Source organism: Cavia porcellus, unplaced genomic scaffold (genome assembly GCF_034190915.1).
Source record: "Cavia porcellus strain 051 isolate PalLab524CR breed Dunkin Hartley unplaced genomic scaffold, mCavPor4.1 scaffold_17, whole genome shotgun sequence".
Lineage (NCBI taxonomy): Eukaryota > Metazoa > Chordata > Mammalia > Rodentia > Caviidae > Cavia > Cavia porcellus.
Window position 1 is genome coordinate 21,285,473 of NW_026947500.1, and position 12,376 is coordinate 21,297,848.

Consider the following 12,376-nt stretch of genomic DNA (forward strand, 5'->3'; position numbering starts at 1 on the left):
GCATATTCAGCAAAAAATCTAATCACCTTCACTTATCCTCTTGGAGCAAAGCCAGCTGCTCTAAGTACTCGCCATGAGTACATAGCAAAGTCATATTTCTGCACATGTCCAAAATGACCTTGGAATCTGAGTAGGGAGGGGGGAGGCCTCATCCAGATTCAAATCTGAAACTTTCAGGAGAAGATTAAAGTTGGCAACTATGGTCCCGCTTTCCTCCTTGAAGGTGTAATAACTGCAGGCAAGCAAAACTCTTATAGATAATTCTCTACTTTCAGTGAGCTACAAAGGACTTCTTTAGACTAGCTGTGCTAAGCTTATTTTTAAAATCCACAACAGTGGAAGTATCTTTTCAAATAAGCACATACAAATAAAATCTGAAAGAAGCAGCTAGTGGAAATTCCAAGTCACTTAAATGTGTGCCTCCTGTCTAAGAAAGCCATCTAAGAGGCAAAAGAAAGTGAGAGCACTGGGAGAACAGATGAATATTATGGGGTGACACTACAGATACCAAAGGGTGGCCAAAAATATAGTGAATCTAGTTAAAAATTACAGCAAAAGACACAGTGACACTAATCCCATCAAAACAGTCCCCTTGCTTTAAACACATTTACCCCATTACTTATGTGACTTTCTGAAGCAGTTCTGGAATGGTCTTTCCTGAGTGTCTTTAAGAGGTCTAGTAGGGACTCTCACAAATATGGTGGATCGGTAAGCAGCAGCATACAGAGGCTCCCTGAGAGAAACAACTCAGATGCTGGAATAAAACATCCTGGAGAGGTCTGGACAGAGGGAGATGGATCTTCTCAACCCAGGAAGAAACTAAAGGGAAAAGAGCTGGTCAAATACATAGTCCTGGGGCTACCACTGGAGCAGCTAAGATTATTGGCCACAGCACTCTTGCTGGAGCAGCCCAAACTCGCACCGCCTTGACCCGCGGAATCTGCAGTTGCACTGAAGTTGGAGGTCGGTGAGCCCAACAGAGAACACAGCCAGTGTGGAGGAGAACTGCATTAACCTGTGGTGACTGCAGGGAATAAGACCCTCTCACGGGAAAGGGGCAACCAAATGGAAGACATGTTGGAATCAGGCAGGATGGCAGGAACAAGGAACGGCAGTGACTTCAGTTGATTGCTCCCTTCCCAGAGCAGATTGGTGGGATCTGCTAGGCCTGGGTCACACCCCTGGCTGGGACCCAATAAATCATTCCAAACCTATTCCGTAGGCTTGGCACTAAAGCAGTGAAGGTCCCCACAGGTTGACTGGCCTGGAGGGGAGAGGCCAGCATACGCCACCCCTGCTTGCATCTCAATGACCAACAGCAAACTGGAGAGGGCAAGCACGCTTCAAAAGAACCATAACCAACAAGGAAAGGGGCTGGGACCTCCACTATACACCTGTATGGAAGAAACCAAAAACATGACAAGAGAAAGAAATAAGAAATAGCCCCCAGCACCTAATCCTGAGAATGTTGATCCAGGACAGGTAAATACAAAAGAGACTGAGGGCAGCAAACATGCAATAACAGACACAGCATCAGTGGACATAAAGAGATATCTTCGGGACCTCATAGATGAGCTCAAAAGTGAAATATTAATTCACGTAAAGCAAGAAATAAATAGGTTAATAAAAGAAATGCTAAGCACCTCTCAAGAAGACACAGATGGAAGAATGGAGGAACACAAAAAAATGAGAGAAACATTCAATGAAGAATATAAAGGAAATCTAGAATACATGAAGCAGGTTCAAAGAGATTACAAGGAAATTAAAAACTATGGGAAGATGGAAAATCTGCTTGAAAAAACTAAGGATAGACTATCAAAACTTGAAGACAGGTTTGCAATATGTGATTATGAAAGGAAAAACTTTTAAAAATAACAAGGAAACAAGCAGTAACAATACAAAGGCTAGAAGATGACAAGAGGATCTATAACTTGAGAATAAAGAATGTCAATGAAGAAGCAGGGGTACAAACAAAGGAACTACAAAGGTTATTCACAGAAATAATTAAGGAAAACTTCCCAAACATAGGAAAAGGAAATGATATTCAGATGTATGAGGCATACAGAATTCCAGCCCCTACAACCAAAACAGAGCTACACCCAGGCATATAATAATTAAGATCCCAGATATTCAATATAAGAACAGAATATTAAAAGCTATTAGAGACAAGAAACAGATCACTTGTAAAGGAAGGCCCATCAGAATAACGGCAGACTTCTTGACACAAATCATTAAGAAGAGCCTAGAGTGAAATATCCAAGCCCTGAAAGAAAATAACCTCCAGCCCAGATTGATGTACCCTGAAAAACTGTCTCTAGAAATTAATGTGGAAACAAGATGCTTCCATGACAAAGAGGAACTGGGGGAATTTGCGACCACCAATACAACCCTACAGAGAATATTGAAGGACAGTCTAGAGAGAGAAGAAAAAATACCAGGATATCAAGAACAGTGGCAGAGAGGCCTCAATGAATCAAGCAAAGAGTGGAATGAAAGAGAAAAGTAGACAACCAAGGGCAGAAAAATAGCATAGCAGAAATGAGGCAGAAAAGTTTGGCTATAATCTCTAACATAGATGGCCTTGATATACTAACAAAAGAAACATAAGCAGAGTAGATCAGGAGGTAGGGTCCATCAAAATGCTTTGTATAGGAAATATAATTAACCTGAAAAAGGGTTTATGGACCAAAAATCAAATATGAGAAAAACAACGCTCTGTGTGACAGGGAACCAGAGAGAAATAGGGCAACTCAAGCAGCACTTGCAGATAGGTGGAAAAGACAGGATACTTATGTGCAATAGAGAACTACTTAGCTATAATGAAGGAAAACCTTGAGGCTTTTGTAGGTAAAGGAATACAACTTGAGATCAAGTCCAGGAGTGAGATGGTTCGGAACCATTTAGGTAAACAGCAGGTTGCCCCCTCAATCTAAAAAGTGAGGGAGTTGGTGGGACCCAAAATGCGTAGTGCACCCTGTGGGAGTGAAAGGGGAGGAGTAGTCTAAAAAAAGAAGGCAGAGGATATTGTTAATAGTGTATCAGAACTTAAAACCCACATTACACACACTGCTCTATTTAGATGGATTATATTCTGTTCCAGTTTGTCTACTTGTACTAGATTGGAGGGCACAGATAGCTATCCCCAAAATAGCAGGATATAGTATGGTAATCATCCTTAACTTCCTAGTAACTTAATCTGAAGCCTTGTATAACTTACACTGTTTTACCATGATTGATCTTAGCTGAATCTGGTTTGTTAGATTGTTGTTTTGTATTGACAGATTTTATTCAAATCTGTTATGATTGATAATATAAGCCTGAGAGTATAGGCAACTACACTGAAGATGACAAGATTCACTAGGATACCCGCTCTGGTTTATTACCGGCTTTTGAAGTTTTATACTGTCCACAATGTTTTGTTTTTATTAATATTATGTACTGCTATATTCAATTATACTATGCCTGATGATATAGACAAGTCTATTGAAGATAACAAGAGATAACACAGTAAACACTGTAGATCACCTTGTACTTAAGTTTTTTATGACTTTTTCATTTCAGGTTTTTATAGAAATTTGTTTTGTTTTGTCTTGCTTTGTTTTATTTTTCCTTCTAATACAGAAAGGCTAGAAATACATGTAGACACTCATGCATGTGTAGAGTGTCATATACCTATGAACATATAGAGTTCATATACCTATGAACAGTTTATGAGAACCGATTATATAACACATGATGAAATGAACAGCTACTTTAAAGAAAAAGAGACACTAAGGTACCCAGGGCTGATTCTGTAGCATCATGATGTGAAATCCAGCAATACTATTATTCTTTGTTCAGAGTGATTTTAGCCTGTTTTTTTTTGTTGTTGTTGTTGTTGTTGCTGTTGTTGTTTAATTTCAACATACATGAAGGTATGGACAGCTATTTTGAAGAGAATGAGAGACACTATGACAGCCATTGGTGACTTCCCTATTGTCTGGTCTTGAAGACCTAAAACATCTTTCTCATCTTGTTCAGATCAGTTCTATACTATATTGTTTCGTGTGAATTCTCTGTATGTTGAAGATATGGTCAACTACTTGGAAGAAAACAAGAGATAATACAGTAGACACTGAAGATCTCTGATTGTCTTGCTTTGAAATTTATGTCTCTTACATTGCTTTCCTATGTTCTGTTTTGTTGTTTAATTTTACCCTCTTTAAAATTAAAAAAAAAAAAGAGGTCTAGTAAAGAACACTGTGAATGCTGCTGCTGAGCACCCTTAAACAGAAAGGCAGGCTTGTAAAACAGTCAGGGGGTGTCCTCATCTGCCTCATTCCCCAGATCTGCCACCATGCAATTCCCAGCTCTTCCCTGAAGTCAAAATGGCCATGAAAAGTAAACATTTTGAATCATTTGAGGACACTGAGGCAGCCATGACAGTACAACTAAAGACAGTCATGAAAAGCCCTCCAGAATTGCTTCAGAAAGTGGCAAGAATGATGGGACAGTTGTGTTCAAAGTAAGGGGTGAGTCTTGAGGGGGATTAATCTCAATGTGTCTTCTACTGCAATAATTTTTAAAACCTTACTGTAATTTTCAATCACCCCCTGAAGAAACACATAAATTCCACTTCCCTGGGCTGTGTCAACCTGGACACTCTTCCATTCATGGCATGGCAGCCAAGGAATGCAAAGGGCCAGGTGGAGCCATGGCAGGGTCTTTTACCAAAGCCTGCAGACATGTAGAAGGGAATTTTAGCTAACACCCTCAGCAGGACCCCAGAGTGAGCAGTGACTCAGCACTCTGGGCCTGGGCCTAGGTCTTCTTCCACCTCCATCGGTGTAAACTTCGGGAGGCCGCCTACCTTATGAACCTAATTATCCATTGCTAATGAGGGACTTGGGGATTGGGCCTAGTGGGTAGGGGATTTGGGTCTGGTACCTTACTACTAGATTCTTTCATACTTAAAATTCACAGTTCAACCAGTCTCATAAGATCTCCAGTAGGCAGGAATGAGTAAGTCTAAGCATTTTGTATTCTGATCTCAAGTTCAAATCTTTGTATGTACTGAGTTTTATTTATACTACTATACTACTTTCTCTAGAGACTACTTGAGGACCCTAATGAAACACACCTGCCACATGAAATGATCACAGACTGGTGCTGGTGCCTTTTCTGACAGGCACCCCGTGTGCTGCCTTCTTCAGCAGGCCCACGTGGTCTGACTGGTTACAAGCCCTCAGTGGCCCTCCAGTGTCTGGGAAGAACATTCTGCAGACCAAGGCAGAGATGACACTGAGACCTTGCAATTAACTTGTGAGGTTCAGCGCAGATTATTAATAATAGATAATAAATACTAAGGTCTGAATGATTCACCTGCCGTAGTAAACTGCAGAGGGTTCCCTAAAATCATATCATTTACATCCCAATTCTGATATGTCTTCTTGAGTTACTCATGAGAGGAATGATGTTTTCTCCACGGAAACTGATTTTGATGATCAGGTGCCTCTCCTCCTCTCTCCTTTTCTTTCTCCTTGGAGTACTGGGGATTGAACCCTGAGGCCTCTGCAAGCAGCTACAAACACCCAGCTCTTAAAAAAATTTTTTTTTGGAAAAAAAATGGCGGCTTTCTAGGGGATCGGGCGGAGAGTCTCTCCGGAGAAATCATATTAGAAGCTAGAATATGACAACATGGAGAGGGCCAGACAAATGGATAACGATTCTTATTAACCAAGACAGTGCACCTAGAGGATTTAAAGTCGTGCTGAGACTGTGAAGACTGATAACAGGAGGCTGCAAATCCCGCGCCTTTAAATCAACAAACTGACCCGTGGACCCAACAGGAAAAGCTGTGTTGGCTTTTGGTGACTGCTGGAAACTGAGATCTGGGACCCTGAGAAGCAGCCAGGACTGCCCCGCTGCACCAGAGGAGATCGTGAAAGGCTCTGGAGCTCCGAAGCGGAACGCTGTGCAGATTTCTGACCGTTCCGCGTTGTGCCGGGAGCGTGGGAAAGGTGGGCAGCGTGGTGTGCAGTGGACCCAGGAGGAGGACCTGCGCTGAACCCTAGTGAGTCCTGGGGACCCCGCAGCTGCTGGGGTTGGCCAGAGAACATCTTGGAACTGGGCAGTGCCCGCCACCACGGGGACATCAATACACAGAGAGTCTGGCGGCAGACATCTTAGAGTTGGGCAGAACCTACAGCTCGGTGACATCACCGAGTCCCCCTGTAGGGAGGGCTGGTGGAAGACATCTTGAAATTGGGCAGAGCCTGAGTACGTGCTGGCTTCAGCGTCATACAGAGAACTAGTGGGAGACATCTTGGATTTGGGCAGATCTGCTGTTCTGGTGCTCCTGTCACAGAGAGGTCTGGAAAAGAACAGCTGGGATTTGGGCAGAACCCTGTGCCATAGTGACATTAGTCAGCTGCTTCTGGTACAAAGAGAACTGGCAGGAGCTACTGGGGCTAAACCAAGCCTCTACTTGGGGCCCAATAAGCAGATACAAAATAGTCACAACTCAGTGACATCCAGAAAGTATAGCCTATTTTACGGATTGACTGGCACAGAGGCTGGAGACTAGCCTGTACCGCCCCTGCATCCCAGCCTACCCCAGATAACAGCAAATTGGGGAGGACAGCAAAAACTCAAGTCAGCACGCTTCTGAAAGGCCCTAAGTAATTCGGAGAGGGCCAGAGACCCCCAGGACACTCCAGTCTGAAAGAAACCAGACACATGACAAGAGATAAAAATAAAAAAAATTCTCCAGCTGCCCAACATGAGAAAATAAGCCCAGGAGAAGTAAACACTGAAGAGAACAAGCACAGTAACCATCCATTGCTCGACACAGCATCAGCCAAAATTAAAAAATACCTTCATGATCTCATAGATGAATTTAAAGCTGTACTCCTGATCCAAGTGAGGCAAGATATAAAGAGATTAATTAAAGAAATGACAAGCCCCGTCCAAGAGAACACAGATGGAAGAACTGAGGAAATCAGAAAAGAGAAACTTCTGAAGAAGAATTTAAACATAACTTAGAATACATGAAACAGATCCAAAGAGAATACCAGGAAACTAAAAACTCCATTGAACACTGGCAAAATGCCTTGACAGAAACTAAAGACAGCCTTCTGAAACTTGAAGAGAGATTTATGGCATATGATTGTGAAAGAAAAAGCCTCTTAAAAATAACAAGGAACCAGAAAGAAACAATTCAAAAACTAGAAGATGACAAAAAGATACATAACTTAAGAATAAGAATGTGAGTGAGGAAGCAGGAGCAACCAAAAATGAAATACAAAGAATATTCACGGATATATTAAAGCAAAATTTCCCATGTATAGCAAAAAGAAATGATATCCAGATAAAAGAGGCATACAGAACACCAGCTACCTACATCCAAAACAGATCTACGCCTAGACATATAATAATCAAGATTCCAGAAATCCACCAAAAGAACAGAATATTAAAAGCAGCCAGAGAAAAGATGCAGATTACCTACAACGGGAAAATTATCAAAATAACAGCAGACTTATCAACACAAACTCTTAAGTCAAGAAGGGAGTGGGGAGAAATATTCCAAGTCCTGAAAGAAAATAATATGCAGCCAAAGCTCATATACCCATCAAAACTCTTTCTCAAAATTAATGGAGAAATAAGATACTTCCAAGACAAGGAGGAACTGTGGGAGTTCGTGGCCACCAATCCAACCCTACACAGAGTGCTGAAGGACATTACAGAGAAAGAGAGGAAGAGATACCAGGATTCCAGCAACAGTGGCAGAGAGGCCTCAATGAACGGGGCAGACAGTGGAATGAGGGAATAAGGTGGACAAATTATAGCAGAAAGTGGAGTAGCAGGCATGAGGCAGAGACGGTAAGCTATAGTCTTTAGTATAGACAGCTCTGAAACATTATAAAAAAAAAGGCAGAGGTCATTGTTAATGGTGTATAAGGATTTAAAAGACACACTAGTCTTATCGCCATATTTCGTTTGAATTTAATTTGTTCTGGTCTGTCCACTCATGTCAGATTTGAGGGCACAGACATCTTGACCCAAAAATAGCAGGTTATACCATGGTAACTATCCTTACTTTCCTATTAACTTAAACTGAAATCCTGTATTACTTACATTGTCTTACTATGACTGATCTTAATTGAATCTGAATCATAAGACTATGGGTTGGCCTTGACTGATTTTATTTGAATTTGGTATGCTTGTTAGTATCAAGCCTAAAAGTAGAGGCAACTACTCTGAAGATGACAAGATGTAAAGGATATCCATACTGATATTAACTAGTAACAGCTCTCAAATCCTACAATGCTGTCAAAGTTAAGTTTTTATAAAAATAGGTGATACTATGTTTAACTATAATAAGCCAGTGTTGTGGACAATCTATTGAAAATAACAAGAGAAAACATAGTAACTACGGAAGATCATCTATATTGTGGTCTTATATGTCTTATCCATTGCATGTTTTTCTAGGAAATTGTTTTGCTGTCTTGCTATGACTTGGTTTTCCCTATAATACAGAGAGGACAGATATATATGTAGAAATTCACATATGGGTTTTTAAAAAAATTATTTACGGGAACAGATTATATAATGCAAGATGTAATGAACAGATACTCTGAGGAAGAGATGCTAAGAAACCCGAGCCTAATTTTATAGCATTATGATATAAATTCTAGCAATACTATTGTTCGCTGATTAGAATGACATTGGACTGGTTTCTTGAGTTCAATTTCAGCATATGTAGAGATGGGGACAGCTATCACAAAGAGAATGAGAGATGCGATGGTAGTTATTATTGTCTTCCCTAATTTGGAACTTGAGGACCTAAAAAGCCTTCAGCATCCTGTAATGATTTGATTAGTTCTATAATATGCAATAAGTCTATAAAGTGGGTGAAGATGGGGACAACTATTTGTAAGAAACTAGAGACAGTTAGATAGACAGTGAAGATCTCCAGTGGACTTGCTTTGAAATCTGTATTTCTTTAAATTGTTTTTAAAAATGTTTTGTTCTGTTTTGATATGTTTAATCTTACCCTCTTTGAGATGTAAAACAAATGTGTAGGACTGATAACCATATTACTGAGCTTTTGTTCGATCATAGAGCAGAATGGTTTGTAGTGTCACTTTTTGAATGTCATTCTAAATACTTTAATTCTATAACCTGAACAGCTATTTCTAAGATGACAATGTGTAACTTATCAACGAGCAATTTCTTACTGTTTGTTTTCTGTAATTTTGTATTATTTCTACCCTTTTTTAAATCTCCATGTATTTTTTTGTTTCCTTTTCTTTAAATAAAAAAAAAAAATTTTTTTTTTTTTAAATTTTGAGATAGTCTCAATAAACTGCTAACTTGCCCAAACTGGGCCGAACTTGTAGTCTTCCTGCCTTTAGTGTTGAGCTTAGGAGTGTTGATACCATACCTGACTTCATACAGTCTTAAGACAGTAGCTGTGAAGTGTTTTAGTGCTATGACTTCTTTGTACTTTTAAGACTGAGGGCCAGGGCATGGCGGCACACACCTATAATCCCAGCACTCAGGAGGCTGAACCAGGAGAATCACCATGAGTTTGAGGCCAACTTGGACTACACAGTGAGTCCAAAGCCAGAACTACATAGTGAGATCCAGTCTCAATTCCACCCTTAAAAACACTGAGGATTCCAAAGAGCTTCTTAGTGTATTGGTAATAGCTATTTAAAGCATTAAATCATTAAAATAAAGATAAGGTCATTACATGTTAACATAAATTTCTTTTTCTTTTCTTTTTTTTGGTACTGGGAACTGAATTCGGGGCCTTATGTATCTAGGTAAGCAGTATGCCACTAAGGTACATCTCAGCCCATCAATGACTTTCTTAAAACAAAAACTAAGTATATTTTCCAAGGCAAATAACTAAAAAGTTAATGCAAGTGTAACAATGTTTTACATTTTTGCAAGTGTCTTTAATATCTGGCTTAATCAAAGACCACTAGTCTCAAACCTGTTTCTGCATTTGACCTGTGTTGATGTTCTGGTTGAAGGAGATGAAGAAAACTGGCTTCAGACAAATACGGAGTCAGAAAAAAAATTTTTTTAAGTAGTTTTTTTTCAGATAATTATGGACATTTCTTTTGGTACTATATAAAAACTCGACTAAGGCTAATTTCATGAAAAATCTAAAACCTATCAATAAAATTTTATACTGTTAAAATTCAGTTTCACTGGTGCACATTCTACTTTAAGAAACTCTTTGCCACACATGACTTTTAACATTCACTGGTTACCCAGAAAATAGGGATTAACAGAGTTATGTAGCTCTTCAGAATATTGATGCAATACACAATGCTGAATAATCATTTTGGTTATTATCAGAAAAGTCTGTAAGTCATGTGAAGTCATGGTGGCAAGCATGAGCTTTTCAGTATTTTAACTTTTATGTGAAAGCCTGAATTTTATCCCTGGCCAGAAAGTATGGCCCACTGTTTTCCCTGAAGCCAGATGCTCAGCAAGATTCATTGCTGAGAAAGTGCATGTGAAATACCCAAGTCTGAATGACTGGTTTTGTCAGTTATTTTTTGATGCACAAAAGATGTTCCATAAAAAAGTGGCAATTTCAGTTTGCAGCTTAAATGACTGCCTAACTGCTTTATGCATTCTTTTTTCATCACACATAACATAAAAAAGCCACTAAATAATGGTTGTTTGATAGAATTAATAGTATTTTTTATTTTCATCACGAATGTTTGTAAGAAAAGCTAGGGTTTGCCCCTGCTGCTATGGTGGGTAAGAATCCAATACTGGTAGAATAATTTGGGGCTACCACTTGATCCATGCTAAGCCACCAGAAGTTTGCCCCATGCTGTTACCCTGTCAGTGTAAACGCGAGCACATGAACATTTAGCATTGCTCTAAAAATAGTTACTTCTGTGCAGACCTCTGAACAGAGCCTTGGCCATCCCGCGGGAGCCACTAGTCCACAGTAAACTCTCATGCTTTCTTTTAGCAGATACTGGACACCTCCACATGAGGAAATTTGACCACAATGACCCAAGTCAACAGGTCTGAGCTTCCCCCGACTTTTGAAAGGGCTCTCTCCTTACATGAAAACAGCAGTCTTTCGGTCTAGAATAATGACTGTATCTACCTGCTCTAGCTCCGGTCCTTTGCTTTCTTGACCATGGAATGATTAGGTATTTGGCATGCTGCAAAATGTCACCTCTTAGGAGTTACCTGTGAGTATAAACTCTAACATCTTAGTCTCATCAGGGCAGTTAAACAGTACTGGTCACCTCACCAGCGCAAGGCCTGTCAGGATTCAGTCCCAGCAATCTACGTGGCTTTGTTGCTGCCTGTCCAACGTAAGTGCTTAGTCAGGGGAATCTTCTCAGTAGTTGCCAAACATATGCTCACATTCATCCCTGGCTCCAAATGTCTTCAGTCTTATTTTCTGCCCACACCATTTGCCACACCCAAGCTTGCAGGCTGAGTTTCATGGGATTTTTCCTGCATACTTTTTCTTGCATTATTTCAATTTTTCATACATTTATTATGTAAATGGAATCTGCTTCATCATACATACATCACACCAAGCAGCCAATAATGCTGCGTATAGGCTAAAGTTTCTAACTTTACCCAAGGGAATACAACAAAATCAGGGGGCTCTCTTTGAATTGGTAAGACTTCCTGTAAGGAATGAAACTCCTGATGGTGTTGATATTACCTCTTTAACTAGCCCCTATGTCACTTTAATCCAGAGGGCAATCATACATGCGTGTGAGTGCACACACACACACACACACATTATTTTTCTATTAACTCCTCAGTCTTATACTGGCTCTCAATAAATGCGTATTGTATGAATATAAACTTACACAATTATAACACAACTAAGAAAAATTAATTTTTGGAAGATATTTACCAAAACATTTTTATGAACAGGGTAAAAACTTCTTGCTAGCAAGGCACTCAGTATTTCAACTGCCACAAGGCAGCTTTCTGTATTACACAAAGCAGCAGGATATGCCTTTCCAATTCATTTTGAAGGATTTGATGCTAAATACTCATGTTTACAGATTAACTGAAATGTGATTTTGACAGTAACTTGGGAAAAGATCACTGACACCTCTAAAATAGAACATCAATTTACCAACAATCTGCTGTAGAAGCTGTAAGAGGATATTTTCATCAGAAAAACTGCAAAATGGCACACATTCCAGACACTTATCCTGATATCAGCCCACCACAGAAGATTTATGCATATACTAATAAATTAGAGCAACTCTCTACATCATTACTTATAGAATGTCTTTGAGCAGGCTTTACCTAGTAGCCACCAGAATTTAATTAAAATCAGTAATCTCTAATTGAACATCTAGCTACTATTTACAGGAAAAAA

The 12,376-nt window shown here is 39.7% G+C and overlaps 1 protein-coding gene across 6 annotated transcripts in view; it reads right to left on the reverse strand.

Moving 5' to 3' along the window:
* The window catches only part of Ercc6l2 (ERCC excision repair 6 like 2), a 114,024-nt gene that overhangs the window by 11,220 nt on the left and 90,428 nt on the right, over window positions 1-12,376 (reverse strand). The window lies entirely within an intron of this gene.